At 37.2% G+C, this 21113-nt stretch overlaps 1 long non-coding RNA gene across 3 annotated transcripts in view; it reads left to right on the top strand.

The window, feature by feature from the left end:
* Positions 1-20255, top strand: part of LOC125921211 (uncharacterized) — a 36045-nt gene extending 15790 nt beyond the window's left edge. For 2 of the 3 annotated variants that reach the window (XR_007457337.1, XR_007457338.1), the window contains 4 exons: positions 1082-1270; positions 1776-1880; positions 2649-2742; positions 19039-20255. This is a non-coding gene — a long non-coding RNA (uncharacterized LOC125921211). Of the gene's footprint in view, positions 1-1081; positions 1271-1775; positions 1881-2422; positions 2512-2648; positions 2743-19038 lie in introns of all 3 variants that reach the window. The other variant, XR_007457340.1, reaches the window with a different exon arrangement.
* The last annotated feature ends 858 nt before the right edge of the window (positions 20256-21113 follow it).

The raw sequence follows: 21113 nt of genomic DNA, 5'->3' as shown, positions 1-21113 counted from the left end.
CCCTCCAACATACAAGTGATCAGCAGAAGGTCAATGTTCAGGGGCTAATAGAGGCCAAGGTTAAATTGTATACCTCAGAAAGAGGTTTTTGTAAAAAATGCTTTGTACAGACTTTTCAAAGGCATAAGTATTTTGACTCCCATTTTAGTTATCAATCTCCCTGATATAGGAAGCAAGTTCCATTTTAAAAGGCAGGTCAGTCCCTTGACACCCTAGTTCTTTGTGGAAATTAAAAAAACCCTGCCTTTGTCTTGCAAATCTCTAATGTGTTGAAAGACTATCGCTTGTAATTCTACTTATTATCTTGAATTGTGTGTCACAGAAGTAACCAAATTTCCATCTCAACTGCATCGTGAATTCTAATCATATTTTTAACCACTGTCATTTTTAAATCTTTTATCATTTATAAACAGCTTTACTTTTATTCAATGCTTTCCCAAGTGTTGCTACAAAAATGCTTCATCTTCAAGGAAACTCATGAAAAACACTCTAGGATACAGGTTTCTGAGAACTTTAAGATCTTTAAGTAAAAAATCCAGAGTTAAAAACTGGATTCAAACAAAACAAGAATAATTCCACGTGAGTGAATAAACTGATGAAGAGGAGTAATATAATTTTTATGACTTTTGGTTAGAAATATTGTTGATTTTTTTTGAGAGAGAGAGAGAGAGAGTGCACGTACACGAGCGGGGGAGAGGCAGAGGGAGAGAGAGAGAATATCTTAAGCAACTCCATGCCCACTGTGGAGCCCAACTGATAGGTCTATCCCATGACTCTGGGATCATGACCTGAGCCAAAATCAAGAGTTGGATGCTTAACCGACTGAGCCACTCCAGTGCCCCAAAACATTGCTGATTTTTAAGAATGTTTTATTTCCAGATTTAAGAAAACTTTTTTCCCTTAAGCTAATGGGTTTACAGCAATAAATTACACATTTGTAAACAGATTTGAAACCTTTATCTTCTCCTTACCCGATTCCCCCCCCACCACCCAGAATGTGGAAACTCTCTGTTACTTTATATTTTCATGGCAATATATTTATTTGCATGAATTCAATAAGAATCTGTTCTCCTTGTAACAGGACACAATTGGAAACATGGGCTATATCATCAAGGCTTTGACGGGGATGTCATATTTGAGGGAAACATGCATAGACTCAGATATGACCAAATAGCTTTAAGGAACTGAAGTTGACTTAATGGAGCTAATAAAGCCCATTGCAAATATCAGCCTGACACCTTGCTTACAGAGTAACCGGCAGCCTTACAAGGTAAGTAAGGAAGATCACTTCATTGTAGGTACAAGAACCTCAGGACATTTTGGGGACATCAAGAATAAAGGAAGTAACACAAATTCATAGGTATTATAGGCAAAGTTTGATGATAAGTGTTTGGCTAGACTTCTTAGCCTCGAGAGTCTATTAAAGTTTCAGTCTGAAGATTCCTTATGAAAAGTTCCAGCAAAGCAGATTTAAAAGACCACAATCAATTACTATACTTGCTGTCCTTATGTAAAGAAGGCCAATTTTAATAAAAGCAAACTTATTTTATAGACAAGTTAGTCTTAGTTTGGCTAACTTTGAAAATGAGGGTGACCTCAGAGAGAAAAATTGTTTCAGTAATAATTTTGTGGATATTAGATTCCAGTTCTGTTGACTATCTTTGAGGTTTTGTGTTCTACCTGTAAACTAGACTAGATTCTGAATTCCGATGTCTTGTGACTGGCTACAACTCTCCAAACAATGTTTCCAATTTTCTCCCATCCTTTTGATTTAGAATCATTGAGAATTAAAACAGACTTCTCTCGCTGAAGCCCTGCAAACTAAATATGAATGACTTGATATAAACTTCAGGAAAATCAGCACAATAGATAACATAAAGGTAATTTTCATGCCTGATGCTCTCTGGGCCATTCAAAAAACTCAGGAGAGACATTCAAACTACATACTAGGAAAATCTCTCAGACTTCCATTACCTTCCCTCGCTGTATTTGAAGACGCTTCAAGCCTGACATCTATGCAAGTGGTTGCAGACGGCCCCAGCTCCGCACCCCTGGAGTGCCCTGCCTACATGAGGCTGACAGACTGGGTCAGGCTAAGTAGGGACCTGGAACAGGTCAAGTGTTAGGAGCAGCTGGTGATGGGAGAGGGCTACTGGGGACACAAGGAATCTGCCTAATTCCAAACCTTAACATAATAAATGCACATATTCCTCCTGAATGTAAAATTGGAGGAATTTGGACCATATTTCTAGGGCAGAGCTGGGAGGACTAGCTAGGGGTATCCTTCAGTAACAGACACTTGGGAGCCTTGATTGTTCAACATGTTCTGGACCTCATCAGGCATCCAGTCCAAAGGGGGGATTACTGCTGCCTCAGAAATATTTTTGGAGGGAGGATGTCTCTATCCTGCGGCCATTCACAGGGTTTTGGTGTGGCAGGAGTTCAACAGGCCTGGAGTGCCCCAGCCGCCCAAGACTGGCTGATAAGGTGCAGACTGTGCATACTCAGGAGGTACAGTTCAGGGTAACCAGGGACCTGGAATGGTACTGTCGGGCAAGGCTGGGTCACAGGAGGGGGCTATTGGAGGTAACTGGCATCTGCCTAATTCCAAATCCTAATCTGTACACATGTGCGTACTTCCCCTGAAGGCAGCGCTGGAGGAATATGGACTACCTTACGAGGGCTAAATTGGGTGGCTTGCTAAGGAACTTCAATAAGAGATGCCTGGGACCCCAGCAAACAGTAAGTACACATGGGGACCAACTTGGCTATTTCAGTGGTAGATAAAACTGAGCCCGATTTGGGGATCTATATTTTGGTTAAAAGTTCTGTATACTAAGTTACAAAGTATAGGCTACTATTGTGGCTTCTACTATGACCATGAGAGGCTTTCTTAATATAAGTTCCCATATTCTTAGAATAAAAATTTGTGGTGAGACAGAAGCCAGATGTATACCACCATGGATAATGATATGTACTAAGTTTCCTATGTGTCCTTTGTAGACCTTACTAAGTGTCTTTGTTCTTATAAAGTCTGGACATAGTGTGCATGAATGTATTCTTAATTTTCTAATAAGTTGAGAGTATACTAAAGTTCAATTTTTTGGCTAATTTATATTTACAAATATAATTGCCCATTCTGAATATTTAGCAGTTGCTCTTGTAAAATAAAGTGCTACTACACAAAGTAAGTCAGGAATTAAATTGATGTTATTTTCAGAATCTCTGGCATGTGTCCAGTGCTACATTCAATTTAGTAAGATAAAAATTACAGAAATCAGTACCTGATTGTCTTGGTATATACTCTAGCTTATAATACCAAGAGACAGTTAGTGGTTCAGGCCAATCTTTCTCCTTCAAGTCAGTTTCTAATAGGGCGTATTGTTCAGGATCCATAATGATTCTCGTGGAGATTGAAGTAGAAGTTTCCACTTTATCAGCTTCCCTAGGTATTTGGTTTCTCCATTGATTGAAGGTTTCACAGTGAATAGATAGATCTTATAGTAAAGGGGAGGGGTGGCAAGGTTGGATTTGGTGATGCTGGTGATGTTGTTGAGTCCTCAGTTGCAATAAGGTGATAGGGGTAGTAATCTGTGGAGGAGAAAAAGATGTCACAGACTCTGGAGTTGTATCTGCAGCAGAATGTGGCAATCTATTTTGTATAACCACCATTGCTGAATAGGTCATGGAAGTATCCAAAGCTGCAATGAGTATGGTATCCAATAGTGAGCAGTAAGGTAGCATACTGCATTGACCCCCATAGTAATACTTAGGGGTTTAATAATGCATAGCAGATTCATGCCTACAAAATTAAGATAGTGTCCTATAAATTTGTAAATCTTTGTAGCTGTTGTTCTTGCCACTCAAGGAGATCTATAGTTTATGGCCAATATTGGGCCATAATTATTGCGAATACCGCCCCAAGCATAATCATCCTGCATCATACTAGGCTAAGTATTAAACATCTAGTGTTGATACAGTAAAACATGGTGTTCTTCATACCTGAAATTTTTATAGACGATTTATGATATTTTCCTTAGTTTGATGTAGTATTCTTTCTTCTTTGGTCAACCAGATTGTTTTTTTTTAATGGCAGGTGCTATAATTTCTGCAGTACTCTAATGATTGTTTTTAAATCAGATTAGATTTGATTCTGGAGTGTTGTTAGTGCTAATTCCTATCTCTGTGGATGTCTGCCATATTCAATAGAAGTTTTTCTACCATTCTATATCTATGGTTTAGAGATCTTGCTGCCTCCCAGATCATCTTAGTCCAGACTTTCATACCTAGATTGTTACTAAGCAACCTAAGCTTTTGCTTGAATAAGCCATACTTCTCAACTGATCCAGAAGCAGTTGGGTTGTACAGTATCTAGAAATTCCACAATATGCTGTATTCCCAGCCCATTCTTATATTAGCTTTCCTGTGAAATGTGTGCCCTAATCTTATTTTATGATGTTTGGGATACAATCAGAAATGATTCAGATTTCTAAAGCTCTTTTGGTGGATTTTTTAAAATTAAGTTTAAAAAATTTTAATTCCAGTAAAGTTAACATACAGTGTTAGATTAGTTTCAGGTGTACAATAAAGTGATTCAACAATTCTATACATTACTCAGTGCTCATTGTGATAACTGTACTCTTAAATCCCTTCACTTATTTCACCCATCCCTCCCCCCACCTCCCCTCTGGTAATCATCAGTTCTCTATAGTTAAGAGTCTGTTTCTTGGTTTGTCTCTCTGTTTTCTTCTTTGTTCGTTTCTTAAATTCCATACATGAGTGAAATCATATGTTACTTGTCTATCTCTGACTTACTTCACTTAGCATTATACTCTCTAGATCTATCCATGTTGTTACAAATGGCAAGATTTCATTTTTTATGATTGAAATAATAATTCCATTCTTTATCAATTCATCTTTCGATGGGCACTTGGGCTGCTTCCATAATTTAGCTATTGTAAATGATGCTGCAATAAACAAAGGGGTGCATGCATCTCTTTGAATTAGTGTTTTTGTATTTGAGGGGTACATACTCAGTAGTGGGATTACTGGATCATATGGTAGTTCCATTTTTAACTTTTTGAGGAATGTCCGTACTATCTTCCACAGTGGCTGCAACAGTTTGCATTCCTACCAACAATGCACAAGGGTTCCTATTTCTTTGCATTCTCTCTAACACTTACCTGTTTCTTTTGTTTTTGATTTTATACATTCTGACAGGTTTGAAGTGATATCTCATTGTAGTTTTGATCCATTTCCCCGATGGATGAATGATGTTGAGTATCTTTTCGTGTGTTTGGCTATCGGTATTTCTTCTTTGGAGAAATATCTGTCCATGTCTTCTGCCCATTTATTTTTATTTAAAAAATTTTGTAATGCTTGTTTATTTTTGAGAAAAAGAACGAGAGCATGCAAGTGGGGGAGGGGTAGAGAGAGACACACACAGAATCTGAAGCAGGCTCATATGGGGCTCCAATACACCATGAGATCATGATCTGAGCCAAAGTTAGACTCTCAACCAACTGAGCCACCCAGGTGCCCTGTCTTCCACCCATTTTTAATTGGATTGTTTTTTGGATGTTGAGTTGTACAAGTTCTTTATATATTTTGGATACTAACCCTTTTCTAGATGTCATTTACAAATATCTTCTTCCATTCAGTAGGCAGTCTTTTAGTTTTGTTGATTATTTCTTTTTCTGTACAGAAACTTTTTATTTTGATCTTGTCCCAATAGCTTATATTTGCTTTTGATTTCCTTGCCTCAGGAGACATATCTAGAGAGATGTTGCTATGGCCAATGTCAAAAAGAATTATTACCTGTGCTCTCTTCTAGGATTTTTGTGGTTTCAGGTGCCACATGTAGGTCCTTAATCCGTTTTGAGTTTATTTTTGTGTATGGTGTTAGAAAGTGGTCCGGTTTCATTTTTTTGCATGTAGCCACCCAGTGTTCCCAGCTCCATTTGTTGAAGAGGCTTTTTCCCATTGCATATTCTCAGCTATTTTATAAAAGATTAATTGACCATATAAGTGGGGGCTTATTTCTAGGTTTTTCTGTTCTCTTGTATTAATCTCTTTGTCTGTTTTTGTGCCACTTACATCCTGTTTTGATTACTATAGCTTTGTAGTATAACTTGAAATCTGGCACTGTAATAGCTCCAGTTTTGTTTTTCTTTTTCAGAATTGCTTTTGCTGTTTGGGGGTCTATTGTGGTTCTGTAAAAATAATAGGATTGTTCTAGTTCTGTGAAAAATGCTGTTGGTATTTTGATATGGATTGCATTAAATCTAGTAATTAAATCTAGATCACTTTGGGTAGTATGGACATTTTAACAATATCTGTTATTCCATTCCATAAATGGAATATCTTTCCATGGAATATCTTTCTACTTGTTTGTGTTGTCTTCAGTGTCTTTCATCAGCATTTTATAGTTTTCAGAGTACAGGCCCTTCACTTCTTTGGTTATGTTTATTCCTAGGTATTTTATTATTTTTGGTTCAATTCTAAATGGGATTGCTTTCTTAATTTCTGTTGCTTAATTGTTAGTATATAAATACATTATATATTTTGTATCCTGCAACCTAAATGAATGTATCAGTTCTATAAATTTTTGGTGGAGTCTTCAGGGTTTTTTATATATAGTATCATGTCTATATATAGTATCATATGATACTATATAGTATCACTGCAAATAGTGAAAGTTTTACTTCTTCCTTACTGATTTGAATGCTTTTTATTCCTTTTTCTTGTCTGATTAGTATGACTAGGACTTGTAGGACTATGTTGAATGAAATTGATGACAGTGGACATCCTTGTCTTGGTCCTATCTTAGAGGAAAGTTCTCAGTGTTTCACCATTGCATATGATGCTCACTGTGGGTTTTTTTTTTTTAATTTTTTTTTTAATGTTTATTTTTGAGACAGAGAGAGACAGAGAATGAACGGGGGAGGGTCAGAGAGAGAGGGAGACACAGAATCCGAAGCAGGCTCCAGGCTCTGAGCTGTCAGCACAGAGCCCGACGCGGGGCTTGAACTCACAGACCATGAGATCATGACCTGAGCCGAAGTCGGCCGCTTAACCGACTGAGCCACCCAGGCGCCCCCTCACTGTGGGTTTTTAATATATGGCCTTTATTATTTTGAGGTATGTTCACTCTAAACCTACTTTGTTGAAAGTTTTTTTTTATCATGAATGAATATTGTACTTTGTCAAATGCTTTTTCTGCATCTATTGAAATGATCATATGGTTTTTATCCTTCCTCTTGTTAATGTCATATACACATTGATTTGCAAATATTGAACTGCCTTGCATTCCAGGAATAAATTCCATTTGATCCTGGTGAATGATTTTTTAAATATATTGTTGGATTTTTTTTGCTACTATTTTGTTGAGGATTTCCCATATATGTTCATCAGAGATATTAGCCTGTAGGCTTTTGTTTTTGCTTTTTTGCTTTTTGTAGTATCTTTATCTGGTTTTGATATCAGGGTAATACTGGCCTCAGAATGAATTTGGAAACTTTCCCTTCCTTTTCTGTTTTTGGAAGAGTTTGAGAAGAATAGGTATTAATTCTTCTTTAAATGTTTGGTAGAATCCTCTTGTGAAGCCATCTCATCCTGGATTTTTGTTTATTGGGTGTTTTTGAATTACTGATTCCAATTTCATTGCTAGTAATCAGTGTGTTCATATGTTCTATTTATTCCCGATTCAGTTTAGGGAGAGTATATGCTTCTAGGAATTCATTCATTTCTTCTAGGATGTCCAATTTGTTACTATATCATTTTCCATAACATTCTCTTATAATCCTTCGTATTTCTGTGGCATTGTTATTTTTCCTCTTTCATTTCTTTAAAAAAATTTTTTTTAAATATGAAATTTATTGTCAAATTGGTTTCCATACAACACCCAGTGCTTATCCCAAAAGGTGGCCTCTTCAATACCCATCACCCACCCTCCCCTCCCTCCCACCCTTCATTAACCCTCAGTTTGTCCTCAGTTTTAAGAATCCCTTATGCTCTGGCTCTCTCCCTCTCTAACCTCTTTTTTTGTTTCTTCCCCTCCCCCATGGACTTCTGTTAAGTTTCTCAGGATCCACATAAGAGTGAAAACATATGGTATGTCTTTCTCTGTATGACTTATTTCACTTAGCATAACACTCTCCAGTTCTATCCACGTTGCTACAAAGGGCCATATTTCATTCTTTCTCATTGCCACCTAGTATTCCATTGTGTATATAAATCACAATTTCTTTATCCATTCGTCAGTTGATGGATATGACATTTAGGCTCTTTCCATAATTTGGCTATTGTTGAAAGTGCTGCTATAAACATTGGGGTACAAGTGCCCCTATGCATCAGCACTCCTGTATCCCTTGGGTAAATTCCTAGCAGTGCTATTTCTGGGTCACAGGGTAGATCTATTTTTAATTTTTTGAGGAAGCTCCACACTGTTTTCCAGAGTGGCTGCACAGTCTGCATTCCCACCAGCAGTGCAAGAGGGTTCCTGTTTCTCCACATCCTTTCCAGCATCTGTAGTCTCCTGATTTGTTCATTTTAGCCACTCTAACTGGCGTGAGGTGATATATGAGGGTGGTCCTGATTTGTATTTCCCTGATGAGGAGCGACATTGAGCATCTTTTCATGTGCCTGTTGGCCATCTGGATGTCTTCTTTAGACAAGTGTCTATTCATGTTTTCTGCCCATTTCTTCACTGGATTATTTGTTTTTTGGGTGTGGAGTTTGGTGAGCTCTTTATAGATTTTGGATACTAGCCCTTTGTCCAATATGTCATTTGCAAATATCTTTTCCCATTCCGTTGGTTGCCTTTTAGTTTTGTTGATTGTTTCCTCTGCTGTGCAGAAGTTTTTTTTATCTTCATGAGGTCCCAGTAGTTCTTTGCTTTTAATTCGCTTGCCTTTGGAGATGTGTCAAGTAAGAAATTGCTGTGGCTGAGGTCAGAGAGGTTTTTTCCTGCTTTCTCCTCTAGGGTTTTGATGGTTTCCTGTCTCACATCCAGGTCCTTTATCCATTTTTAGTTTATTTTTGTGTATGGTGTAAGAAAGTGGTCTGGTTTCATTCTTCATGTTGTTGTCCAGTTCTCCCAGCACCATTTGTTAAAGAGACTGTCTTTTTTTCCATTGGATACTCTTTCCTGCTTTGTCAAAGATTAGTTGGCCATACATTTGTGGGTCCAGTGTTGGGGTTTCTGTTCTATTCCATTGGTCTATGTGTCTGTTTTTGTGCCAATACCATGCTGTCTTGATGATTACAGCTTTGTCGTAGAGGCTAAAGTCTGGGATTGTGATGCCTCCTGCTTTGGTCTTCTTCTTCAAAATTACTTTGGCTATTTGGGGCCTTTTGTGGTTCCATACAAATTTTAGGATTCCTTGTTCTAGCTTCAAGAAGAATGCTGGTGCAGTTTTGATTGGGATTGCATTGAATGTGTAGATAGCTTTGGGTAGTATTGACATTTTAACAGTATTTATTCTTCCAATCCATGAGCACGGAATGTTTTTCATTTCTTTGTATCTTCTTCAATTTCCTTCATAAGCTTTCTATAGTTTTCAGCATACAGATCTTTTACATCTTTGGTTAGATTTATTCCTAGGTATTTTATGCTTCTTGGTGCAATTGTGAATGGGATCAGTTTCTTTATTTGTCTTTCTGTTGCTTCATTATTAGTGTATAAGAATGCAACTGATTTCTGTACATTGATTTTGTATCCTGCAACTTTGCTGAATTCATGTATCAGTTCTAGAAGACTTTTGGTGGAGTCTGTAGGATTTTCCATGTATAATATCATGTCATCTGCAAAAAGTGAAAGCTTAACTTCATCTTTGCCAATTTTGATGCCTTTGATTTCCTTTTGTTGTCTGATTGCTGATGCTAGCACTTCCAACACTATGTTAAACAACAGTGGTGAGAGTGGGCATCCCTGTCGTGTTCCTGATCTCATGGAGAAAGTTCTCAGTTTTTCCCCACTGAGGATGATATTAGCTGTGGGCTTTTCCTATATGGCTTTTATGGTGTTTAAGTATGTTCCTTCTATCCCGACTTTCTCGAGGGTTTTTATTAAGAAAGGATGCTGAATTTTGTCAAATGCTTTTTTCTGCATCAATTGACAGGATCATATGGTTCTTATCTTTTCTTTTATTAATGTGATATATCACATTGATTGATTTGCTAATATTGAACCAGCCCTGCAGCCCAGGAATGAATCCCACTTGATCATGGTGAATAATTCTTTTTATATGCTGTTGAATTCGATTTGCTAGTATCTTATTGAGAATTTTCGCATCCATATTCATCAGGGATATTGGCCTGTAGTTCTCTCTTTTTTTACTGGGTCTCTGTCTGGTTTAGGAATCAAAGTAATGCTGGCTTCATAGAATGAGTCTGGACGTTTTCCTTCCCCTTCTATTTTTTGGAGCAGCTTGAGAAGGATAGGTATTATCTCTGCTTTAAATGTCTGGTAGAATTCCCCAGGGAAGCCATTTGGTCCTGGACTCTTACTTGTTGGGAGATTTTTGATAACTGATTCAATTTCTTCGTGGGTTATGGGTCTGTTCAAGCTTTTGATTTCTTCCTGTTTGAGTTTTGGAAGTGTGTGGGTGTTTAGGAATTTGTCCATTTCTTCCAGGTTGTCCAGTTTGTTGGCATATAATTTTTCATAGTATTCCCTGATAATTGCTTGTATTTCTGAGGGATTGGTTGTAATAATTCCATTTTCATTCATGATTTTATCTATTTGGGTCATCTCCCTTTTCTTTTTGAGAAGCCTGGCTAGAGGTTTATCAATTTCGTTTATTTTTTCAAAAAACCAACTCTTGGTTTCATTGATCTGCTCTACAGTTTTTTTTGGATTCTACATTGTTTATTTCTGCTCTGATCTTTATTATTTCTCTTCTTCTGCTGGGTTCAGGGTGTCTTTGCTGTTCTGCTTCTATTTCCTTTAGGTGTGCTGTTAGATTTTGTATTTGGGACTTTTCTTGTTTCTTGAGATAGGCCTGGATTGCAATGTATTTTCCTCTCAGGACTGCCTTTGCTGCATCCCAAAACATTTGGGTTGTTGTATTTTCATTTTCATTTGTTTCCATATATTTTTAAATTTCTTCTCTAATTGCCTGGTTGACCTGTTCATTCTTTAGTTGGGTTTTCTTTAACCTCCATGCTTTTGGAGGTTTTCCAGACTTTTTCCTGTGGTTGATTTCAAGCTTCATAGCATTGTGGTCTGAAAGTATGCATGGTATGATCTCAATTCTTGTATACTTATGAAGGGCTGTTTTGTGACCCAGTATGTGATCTATCTTGGAGAAGGTTCCATGTGCACTCAAGAAGAAAGTATATTCTGTTGCTTTGGGATGCAGAGTTCTAAATATATCTGTCAAGTCCATCTGATCCAATGTATCATTCAGGGCCCTTGTTTCTTTATTGATCCTGTGGCTAGATCACCTATCCATTGTTGTAAGTGGCATATTAAAGTCCCCTGCAATTACCACATTCTTATCAATAAGGCTGCTTATGTTTGTGATTGTTTTATATATTTGGGGGCTCCTGTATTCGGCACATATACATTTATAATTGTTAGCTCTTCCTGATGGATAGATCCTGTAATTATTATATAATGCCCTTCTTCATCTCTTGTTACAGCCTTTAAAGTCTAGTTTGTCTGATATAAGTATGGCTACTCCAGCTTTCTTTTGACTTCCAGTAGCATGATAGATAGTTCTCCATCCCCTCGCTTTCAATCTGAAGGTGTCCTCAGGTCTAAAATGAGTCTCTTGTAGACAGCAAATAGATGGGTCTTGTTTTTTTATCCATTCTGTTACCCCATGTCTTTTGGTTGGAGCATTTAGTCCATTTACATTCAGTGTTATTATAGAAAGATATGGGTTTAGAGTCATTGTGATATCTGTAGGTTTCATGCTTGTAGTGATGTCTCTGGTACTTTGTCTCACAGGGTTCCCCTTAGGATCTCTTGTAGGGCTGGTTTAGTGGTGATGAATTCCTTCAGTTTTTGTTTGTTTGGGAAGATCTTTATCTCTCCTTCTATTCTAAATGACAGACTTGCTGGATAAAGGATTCTCGGCTGCATATTTTTTCTGTTCATCACATTGAAGATTTCCTGCCATTCCTTTCTGGCCTGCCAAGTTTCAGTAGATAGATCCATCACTAGTCTTATAGGTCTCCCTTTATATGTTAGACCATGTTTATCCCTAGCTGCTTTCAGAATTTTCTCTTTATCCTTGTATTAAAAAATTTTTTTTTAATGTTTATTTATTTTTGAGAGAGAGAGGCAGAGCATGAGTGGAGGATGGACAGAGACAGAGAGGGAGACATAGAATCTGAAGCAGGCTCTAGGCTCTGAGCTGTCAGCACAGAGCCCAACGTGGGGCTGGAACCCACGAACCTTGAGATCATGACCTGAGCCAAAGTCAAATGCTTAACCGACTGAGCCACACAGGAGCCCTTCCTCTTTCATTTCTGATTTCGAGTCCTCTCTTTTTTTTTATGGGTCTAGCTAAAGGTTTATTAATTTTATTGATCTTTTCAAAGAAGTAGGTTTTGTTTTCATTAATCTGTTCTGATTTTTTAAATCTCTCATTTATTTCTGCTCTAATATTTAGTATTTCCTTCCTTCTGCTAGTTTGGGGCTTTGCTCCTCTTTTTCTAGCTTCTTTAGGTGTAAAGTTAGGTTGTTTGAGATTTTTCTTGTTTCCTGATGTAGGCCTATATTGCTATAAATTTCTCTCCTAGAATACCTTTTGCTACATCCCAAAGATTTGGGGCCATTGTATTTTCCTGATCATTTGTATGTATGTATTATTAAATTTCTTAGATTTCCTCTTTGACCCATTTGTTGTTTGATAGAATGTTATTTAACCTCCATGTATTTGTGTTCTAGACTTTTTTCTTGTGGTTGATTTCTAGTGTCATAGTGTTGTAGTCAGAAAAGTTGCATGTTATGATTTCAGTCTTTTTGAATTTGTGGCCTAATGTGATCTATTCTGGAGAATGTTCCATGTGTACTTGAAAAGCATGTGTATTTTTGCTGTGTCTGAATATATCTATTAAATCCATCTGGTCCAGTTGGTCATTCAAAGCCACTGTTTCCTTGTTGATTTTCTTTCTAGGTGATCTGTTGATGTAAGTGGGATGTTAAAATTTCAGTTCACTAGTATTGTTGATTTCTTCTATTATGTTTATTAACTTATTTATGTTATTTGGGTGCTTTCATGTTGGGTGCATAAATGTTTACAATTATTATACCTTATTGTTAAATTGTTCCCTTTATGATTATATAGTGTCCATCTTTATCTCTTGTTACAGTCTGTTTTAAAGTCTGTTTTGTCCAGTATATTGTTACCAGCTTTCTTTTCACTTCCATTTGCATGATAAATGTTTTTCCATCTCTTCCCTTTAAATCTGCATGTGTCTTTAGGTCTCTTGTAGGCAGAATATTGATGGGTTTTGCAATTTTATCCAGTTAGGCACCCTATTCTTTTGATTAGGTAGTTCAGTCCATTTTCATTCAAAGTAATTACTGGTAAGTATGTATTTATTGCCATTTTATTACTTGCTTTATGGTCACTTTTGTAGTTCTTTGTTCCTTTCTTACTCTCTTGTGGTTTGATGGCTTTCTTTAGTGATATGCTTGGACTCCTTTTTGTTTTTTGTGGTTTTTTTTTTTTTTTTTTGCATATTTATGTCAGGTTACCGTTAGGTTTGTGGCTTGATTTGTGGTTACCATTAGGTTTATATATAATATCCTATGCATATGGCAGTCTGTATTAAGTTGATTGTTGGTAAAGCTTGAACCCGTTCTAAAAGCACTAATATTTTATTTCCCCCACCCCACATTTTAGGTATATAGTGTTATACTTTACATCTTTATTTTGTGAATACCTTAACCAATTTTCATAGATATATTGATTTTAATATTTTTGAATTTGTGGCCTAATATTCCTGCTGTTGTACTTTAACCTCCATACTGGTTTTATAAGGGATTAATATACTGTTTTTATAATGTTTATATGTACCTATGAAAGTGTTCCCTTTCCTACTTTTATTACTCCTGCTTATGGGCTTTCCTTCCCACTCAGAGAAAGCCTTTAACATTTCTCGTAGAAATGGATTAGTGGTCATGAATGTCTTAACTATTTTTGTCTGGAAAACTCCTTCTCTCTCCTTCTGTTCTCAATGATAGCCTTGCTGGATAGAGAGTATTATTGGCTGCAGATTTTTCTCCTTTTAGCACTTTGAATATATCGTGCCCAAACTCAGCTGATAGCCTTATATGAGATTCCCCTTGTATGTAACTGTTTTCTCTGGCTATTTTTAAAATTCATCACTTTTTTTAAAATGTCATTTTAACTATTCTGTGTCTTGGTGTGGAGCACCTTAGGTTGATTTTGTTGGGGCTCTCTGTGCCTCTTGGATCAGGATTTCTGTTTCCTTCTGCAGATTAGGGAAGTTTTCAGCTATTATTTATTAAATTTTCTGCCCCCTTTTTTCTCTCTTCTTCTGGGATCCCTATAATGTGAATGTTATTATACTTGGTGGGGTCACTGTGCTCCCTTAACCTATTCTCATTTTCTAATATTCTTTTTTTCTTCTGTTCCATTTGGTTGCTTTCCATTACTCTGTTCTCCAGGTCACTCATCCATTCTTCTACTTCCTCTAGTCCTTTATTCCATGTAGTGTATTTTTCAGTTATTGAGTTCATCTCTGGTTGGTTCTTCTTAATATTTTCTCTTTGTTGAGGAACTTGCTGAGATCCTCCACTCATTTCTCGAGCCCAGTGAGTACCTTTATGACCATTACTTAGAGTTCTCTATCTGGCATATTGCTTATTTCCATTTTGTTTAGCTCTCTTGCTGTGTATTTGTCCTGTTCTTTCATTTGAGACCTATTCCTCTCATTTTGTCTAACTTTCTGTGTCTGTGTTAGGAAATTCAGCTAGGTCTCCTGCTTTTGAAATTGGTGGGCTTATGAACAAGAGGCCCTACAGTGCCCTGCAATGTGAGGTCTATGCAGCAGAAGCTGGCACTTTGGGTTTTCTGCTGTGTGTGTTGTGTGCATCCTACTGTTGTGGTTAAGGTGTGTTTGACTTTAGTCTAGTTGTCTGCAATGACTCTTTGCCTGTTAGGGGTCGGGTTTGGTACCTGTGCTGTTTAAGGGCCCAGTCTGAGAGCCACCATGGGCTTGAGTTGGGTCAGTCAAGATGCATGCCCTCAGCTCATTTTCCAGAATTGTGGTTGCACTGAACTACAGGGTACACTCCCAGCATTGTCTCCTGAAAGGCTTTTGTTGGTGGGTGGGACCTACAGTCAGACCAGCTGTCTGCCCCAAGCCCACTGGTTGGCCTGCAAACTAGTGTGTGTGATTATTTTCCACCTTCCCCAGGGCAGGAGTCACTTTGAGTGGTGCTGGCCACTGTCAGTGCTGCTTACAGAATGCCATGCTTGTGGTGCCGCTTTGGATGGACTCCTGCCAAGTGGGGTGGGTTGGATGGGATAGTCTGCAGGAGAACACAAGGGTGGGATGCATAACATAAACAAGGTTTGTACTTGTCTGCTTATGGGAAGAGACTTGGAGCCATTCTGGAGGAACTTCTGCCCAGTGTGGCTGGTTGGAGGGGGAGATTCATAAGACAACGTATCTATGGAACAAAGTAAGCCTAGGATCCTCCTATTCTGACATCTTCCCTGGCAGTCTGATTAGGTTACAGAATTTTCAACAGGGAGAGTAGCTGAGTTTGATATCTCATGAAGTTTTTATGAGTAATCTAAATATAATTGTTAAGAGTTAAGTAAATTGTGGGCACTTTGGTGGGTCAGTCAGTTGAGCATGTGACTTTAGCTCAGGTCATGGTCTCATGGTTTGAGCCCCACATAGGGCCTGCTGCTGTCAGTACAGAGCCCACTTAGGATCCTCTGTTCCCTGCTCTCTGCCCCTCCCCCACTTGTATGTGCTGTCTCTCAAAAATAAACTTAAAAAAAAAAAAAAGAGCAAGTAAGTTGAAGAAAAAAGGTTTGAGCCACTCAGGCACCCTTTACCTACAATCAGTTAAGCATCTGCCTCTTGAACTCAGCTCAGGTCTTGATGTCAGGGTTGTGAGTTAATACCCTGCGCTCTGCTCTGCACTGGATGTGAAGCCTACTTAAAAAAAGAAACCATAAAAGTTTATAGATCAACTATTTAAAATAGTTTCTCCAAGTCTTTTGGTACCCTGAAACCTTTAAGTTTTGCTAAATGAGTTAATGTAGATATCATTGAATTTAACTTATTTCCCAATAAGTAAAGAATAAAACATTAATTAGTGACTATAGGTTTATCTATTCTTTTGGCTTTCCTATCACAGAGGAACTAAAACTTGAGTCTCTTAGTAAACAGTGTTTTGTGCTTTTTGAAAGATTGTTATGAATAAGCACATATTTCAAGAAATTTATAAATACCTTCATAGTGCATTTTTAGATTGGCAAATTAAGTAAATGTAACAATTCATAATTGCTTAGTATTTTTCACTATAAAGTTTCTAAGGGTAAAAGACTTTTTTTTTAATTTTTATTTTTTTAAATTCACATCCAAGTTAGCATAGAGTGCAACAATGATTTCAGGAGTAGATTCTTTAGTGCCCCTCACCCATTTAGCCCATCCTCCGCTCCCTCAACCTCTCCAGCAACCCTGTTTGTTCTCCATATTTAAGAGTCTTATGTTTTGTCCCCCTCCCTGTTTTTATATTATTTTTGCTTCCCTTATGTTCATCTGTTTTGTATCTTAAAGTTCTCATATGAGTGAAGTCATATGATATTTGTTTCTAATTTCACTTAGCATAATACCCTCTAGTTCCATCCACATAGTTGCAAATGGCAAGATTTCATTCTTTTTGATTGCCAAGTAATACTCCAGTGCGTGTGTGTGTTCTTTATCCATTCATCCATTGATGGACCTTTGGGCTCTTTCCATACTTTGACTATTGTTGATAGTGCTGCTGTAAACATTGGGGTGCATGTGTCCCTTCAAAACAGCATACCTGTATCCCTTGGGTAAATACCTAGTAGTGTAATTGCTGGGTCATAGGGTAGTTCTATTTTTAGTTTTTTGAGGAACCTCCATACTGTTTTCCAGAGTAGCTGCCCAGTTTGCATTCTCACCAGCAGCGCAAGAGAGATCCTATTTCTCTGCATCCTCACCAACATCTGTTGTTGCCTGAGTTGTTAATGTTAGCCATTCTGACAGGTGTGAAGTGGTATCTCATGGTGGTTTTGATTTGTATTTCCCTGATGATAAGTGATGTTGAGCATCTTTTCATGTGTTGGTTGGCCATCTGGATGTCTTCTTTGGACAAGTGTCTATTTATGTCTTTTGCCCATTTCTTCACTGGATTGTTTTTTCGGTATTGAGTTTGAGAAGTTCTTTGTAGATTTTGGATACTATTTATCTGATATGTCATTTGCAAATATCTTCTCCCATTCTGCCGGTTGCCTTTTAGTTTTTCTGATTGTTTCTTTTGCTGTGTAGAAGCTTTTTATTTTGATGAGGTCCCAATAGTTCATTTTTGCTTTTGTGTTGAGTAAGAAGTTGCTGTGGCCAAGGTCAAAGAGGTTTTTGCCTGCTTTCTCTTCCAAGGATTGTGATGGCTTCCTGTCTTACATTGAGGTCTTTCATCCATTTTGAGTTTATTTTTGTGTATGGTGTAAGAAAGTGGTCCAGGTTCATTTTTCTGCATGTCACTGTCCAGTTTTCCCAGCACCATTTGCTGAAGAGACTGTCTTTAGTTGGCCATACATTTGTGGGTCCATTTCTGGGTTCTTTATTCTGTTCCATTGATCTGAGTGTCTGTTTTTGTGCCAGTACCATACTGTCTTGATGATTACAGCTTTGTAGTATAGCTTGAAGTCTGGGATTGTGATGCCTCCTGCTTTGGTTTTCTTTTTCAAGATTGCTTTCGCTATTCCAGGTCTTTTCTGGTTCTGTACAAACTTTAGGATTGTTAGCTCTAGCTCTGTGAAGAATGCTGGTGTTACTTTGACAGGGATTGTATTGAATGTATAGTTGCTTTGGGTAGTGTTGACATTTTAACAATATTTCTTCTTCCTATCCAGGAGCATGGAATCTTTTCCCATTTTTTTGTGTCTCCTTCAATTTCTTTCATAAGCTTTCTATAGTTTTCAGTGTATAAATTTTTCACCTCTTGTTAGATTTATTCCTAGGTATTTTATGGTTTTTGGTGCAGTTGTAAATGGGATCGATTCCTTGATTTCTCTTTCTGTTGCTTCATTTTTGGTGTGTAGGAATGCAACTGATTTCTGTGCATTGATTTTAGATCCTGCCACTTTGCTGAATTCATGGATCAGTTCTAGAAGTTTTTTTTTGTGGAATCTTTTGGGTTTTCCATATAGAGTATCATGTCATCTGCGAAGAGTGAAAATTTGACCTCCTCCTGGCCGATTTGGATGCCTAAGGGTTAAAGCTTCTAATGTGTGATTACAGCTACTAAAAATAATAGGGAAACATCTCCATATGCAAGAAAAGTAGAACATGTGTTTTTCTCCTCCATTTCTTATAGCTTCTTTATCAAAAATTTTTGTCCTAAAGTGAGACTATTTTTTTTTTCACATTCAGATTTTTTCCTCTTTAAAAAGTCTTAAAAGATTGTGAACAAGGAATCTTTAAAATGATTTTAATGTATGATCATGCTGGCTAAGATTAAAATGATTTATTTGAAAAATGAGTTTTAATATAAAAAGCTGGTACAAATTAAAATTTGTTTTTTGTCTCTGTTAAAATCATAATAATCTAAGAAAATGTCCTTTTAATTGTAAACAATTTTTTTACTTTTAATGCAATGTACCTAGAAAAGTAAAGGTTCCATGTTTTGTCTACATCAAGTCTTTGATTACTTAAAAAAAAAGAGTGTTTAATTTTATTTGCCTATGAAGTCTTTAACTGCCACTTTAGATAAAATGGATAATTATTGTATGATGTGTTACTCTGTTTAATGAGAAGTCTGAACTTTTTTTATTTTTTTTTTGACAGAACTCCCAAATTCTAAAATGAAGTCTTCATGAGTTTGAAACTTCCCAGAAGATCTCTGGAAGATTTCAAGGGTTTGTTCTTCTCATAAAAGAGAGATGTTAAAGGCAGCAACCTCTTTGACCTTGGCTGCAGCAACTTCTTACTTGACATGTCTCTGAAGGCAAGGGAAATAAAAGCAAAAATAAACTATTGAGACGTCATCAAGATAAAAAGCTTCTACACAGCAAAAGAAACAAAACTGAAAGGCAACCAATGGAATGGGAGAAGATATTTGCAAATGATATATTGGATAAAGGGTTAGTATCCAAAATCTATAAAAAACTTACCAAACTCAACATCCAAAAAACAAACAATCCAGTGAAGAAAAAGGCAGAACACGAATGGACACTTTTCCAAGACACATGAAAAGATGCTCAACAATGCTCATCATCAGGGAAATACAAATCAAAACGACACTGAGATACCACCTCATACTGGTCAGAATACCTAAGATTAACAACTCAGGAAACAACAGATGTTGGCAAGGATGTGGAAAAAGGGGAGCCCTCTTGTACTTTTGGTGGCCTGCAAACTGGTGCAGCCACTCTGGTAAACAGTGTGGAGGTTCCTCAAAAAATTAAAATTACAAATACCCTACTATCCAACAATTGCACCATTAGGAATTTATCCAGAGAATACAGGAATGCTGACCCGAAGGGACACATGCCCCCTAATGTTGATAGCAGTGCTATCAACAATAGCCAAATTCTGGAAAGAGCCCAAATGTCCATCAACTGATAAATGGATTAAAGAAGTGTGTGTGTGTGTATACACAATGGAATTGTATTACAATGGACTACTACTCGGCCATCAAAAAGAATGAAATCTTGACATTTACAACAACATGGATGAAACTGGAGGGTATTATTCTAAGCAGAATAATTCAGAGAAAGATATCTTATGATGTCACTCATATGTGGAATTGGAGAAACTTAAACGATCATAGGAGAAGGGTAGGAAAAATAAAAACAGAGAGGCAAACCATAAGAGACTTTTAAATACAGAGAACAGTTGATAGGGGTTGGGTGATGGGCATTAAGGAGGGCACTTGGGATGAGCTCTGTGTGTTATATGTAACAGATCACTGGATTCTACTCCTGAAGCCAAGACTACACTGTATGTTAGCTAACTTGAGAATAAATAAAGAGATGTTAATTATGTTTATTTGGTATGTTAAATTGCATGGGAATCATTGTCAAGTAAGTGATGCTAAACCTTCTTAGATTATATTTCCATAAATATAATTGTTCTAGAAATTGTGTGAGACTCCTAGAAATTGATTATGTTATCACTTGTAATTCTAGTTATTATCTTGAAGTATTGGTTATTTCTGTGATGATTAAATCTCCTTGTCAATTGCATTGTAACGATTTTTTTTAATTCTTTTTGAGAGAGAGCAGAGGGGCAGAGAGAAAGGGAGAGACGGAGAATCCCAAGCAGGCTCTGCACTGACAGTGCAGAGCTCAATTGAGGGCTCAAAGTCACAAACCGTGAAATCATGACCTGAGCTGAAATCAAGAGTTGGATGCCTGACCCACTGAGCCACCCAGTGCCCCTGCATTGTAATGAATTCTAGTCAAATCATTAACCATTACCATTTTTAAGTCATTTGCAGTTATTGTTTTACTTTGATGCTTTTGCAATAGTGCTTCAAGGAGATTCAGGAAAAAGACTGATAAATACCTAGAATATCGGTCTCTTATAACTTAAGATCATACCGTTGAACTGAGTAAGAATTTACACAGCTCTAATGGAGAAACTGATGGCTTCACAAAAGTAACAGAAGGTCAAGATCAAGGGAAATTAATTACAGGGGTGTTTGGGTGCTTCAGTTGGTTAAGCGCTGACTCTTGGTTTCAGCTCAGGTCATGATCTCATGGAGCCCTGCGTCTGTCAGTGCAGAGCCTGCTTGAGATTCTCTCTCTCCCTCTCTCTCAAATAAAACAAAAAGAGAAATTAATTATGAATGGGAGTGAATAAACTGAAAATTTTTAGGATTTTTATTTTTTGAAATACTGCTTTGTAAAAAAAAATTT

Source organism: Panthera uncia, chromosome C2 (assembly GCF_023721935.1).
Source record: "Panthera uncia isolate 11264 chromosome C2, Puncia_PCG_1.0, whole genome shotgun sequence".
Taxonomy (NCBI): Eukaryota; Metazoa; Chordata; class Mammalia; order Carnivora; family Felidae; genus Panthera; species Panthera uncia.
The sequence above is the reverse complement of the archived record's forward strand: the minus strand, read 5'-3'. Positions and strand labels throughout refer to the sequence as shown.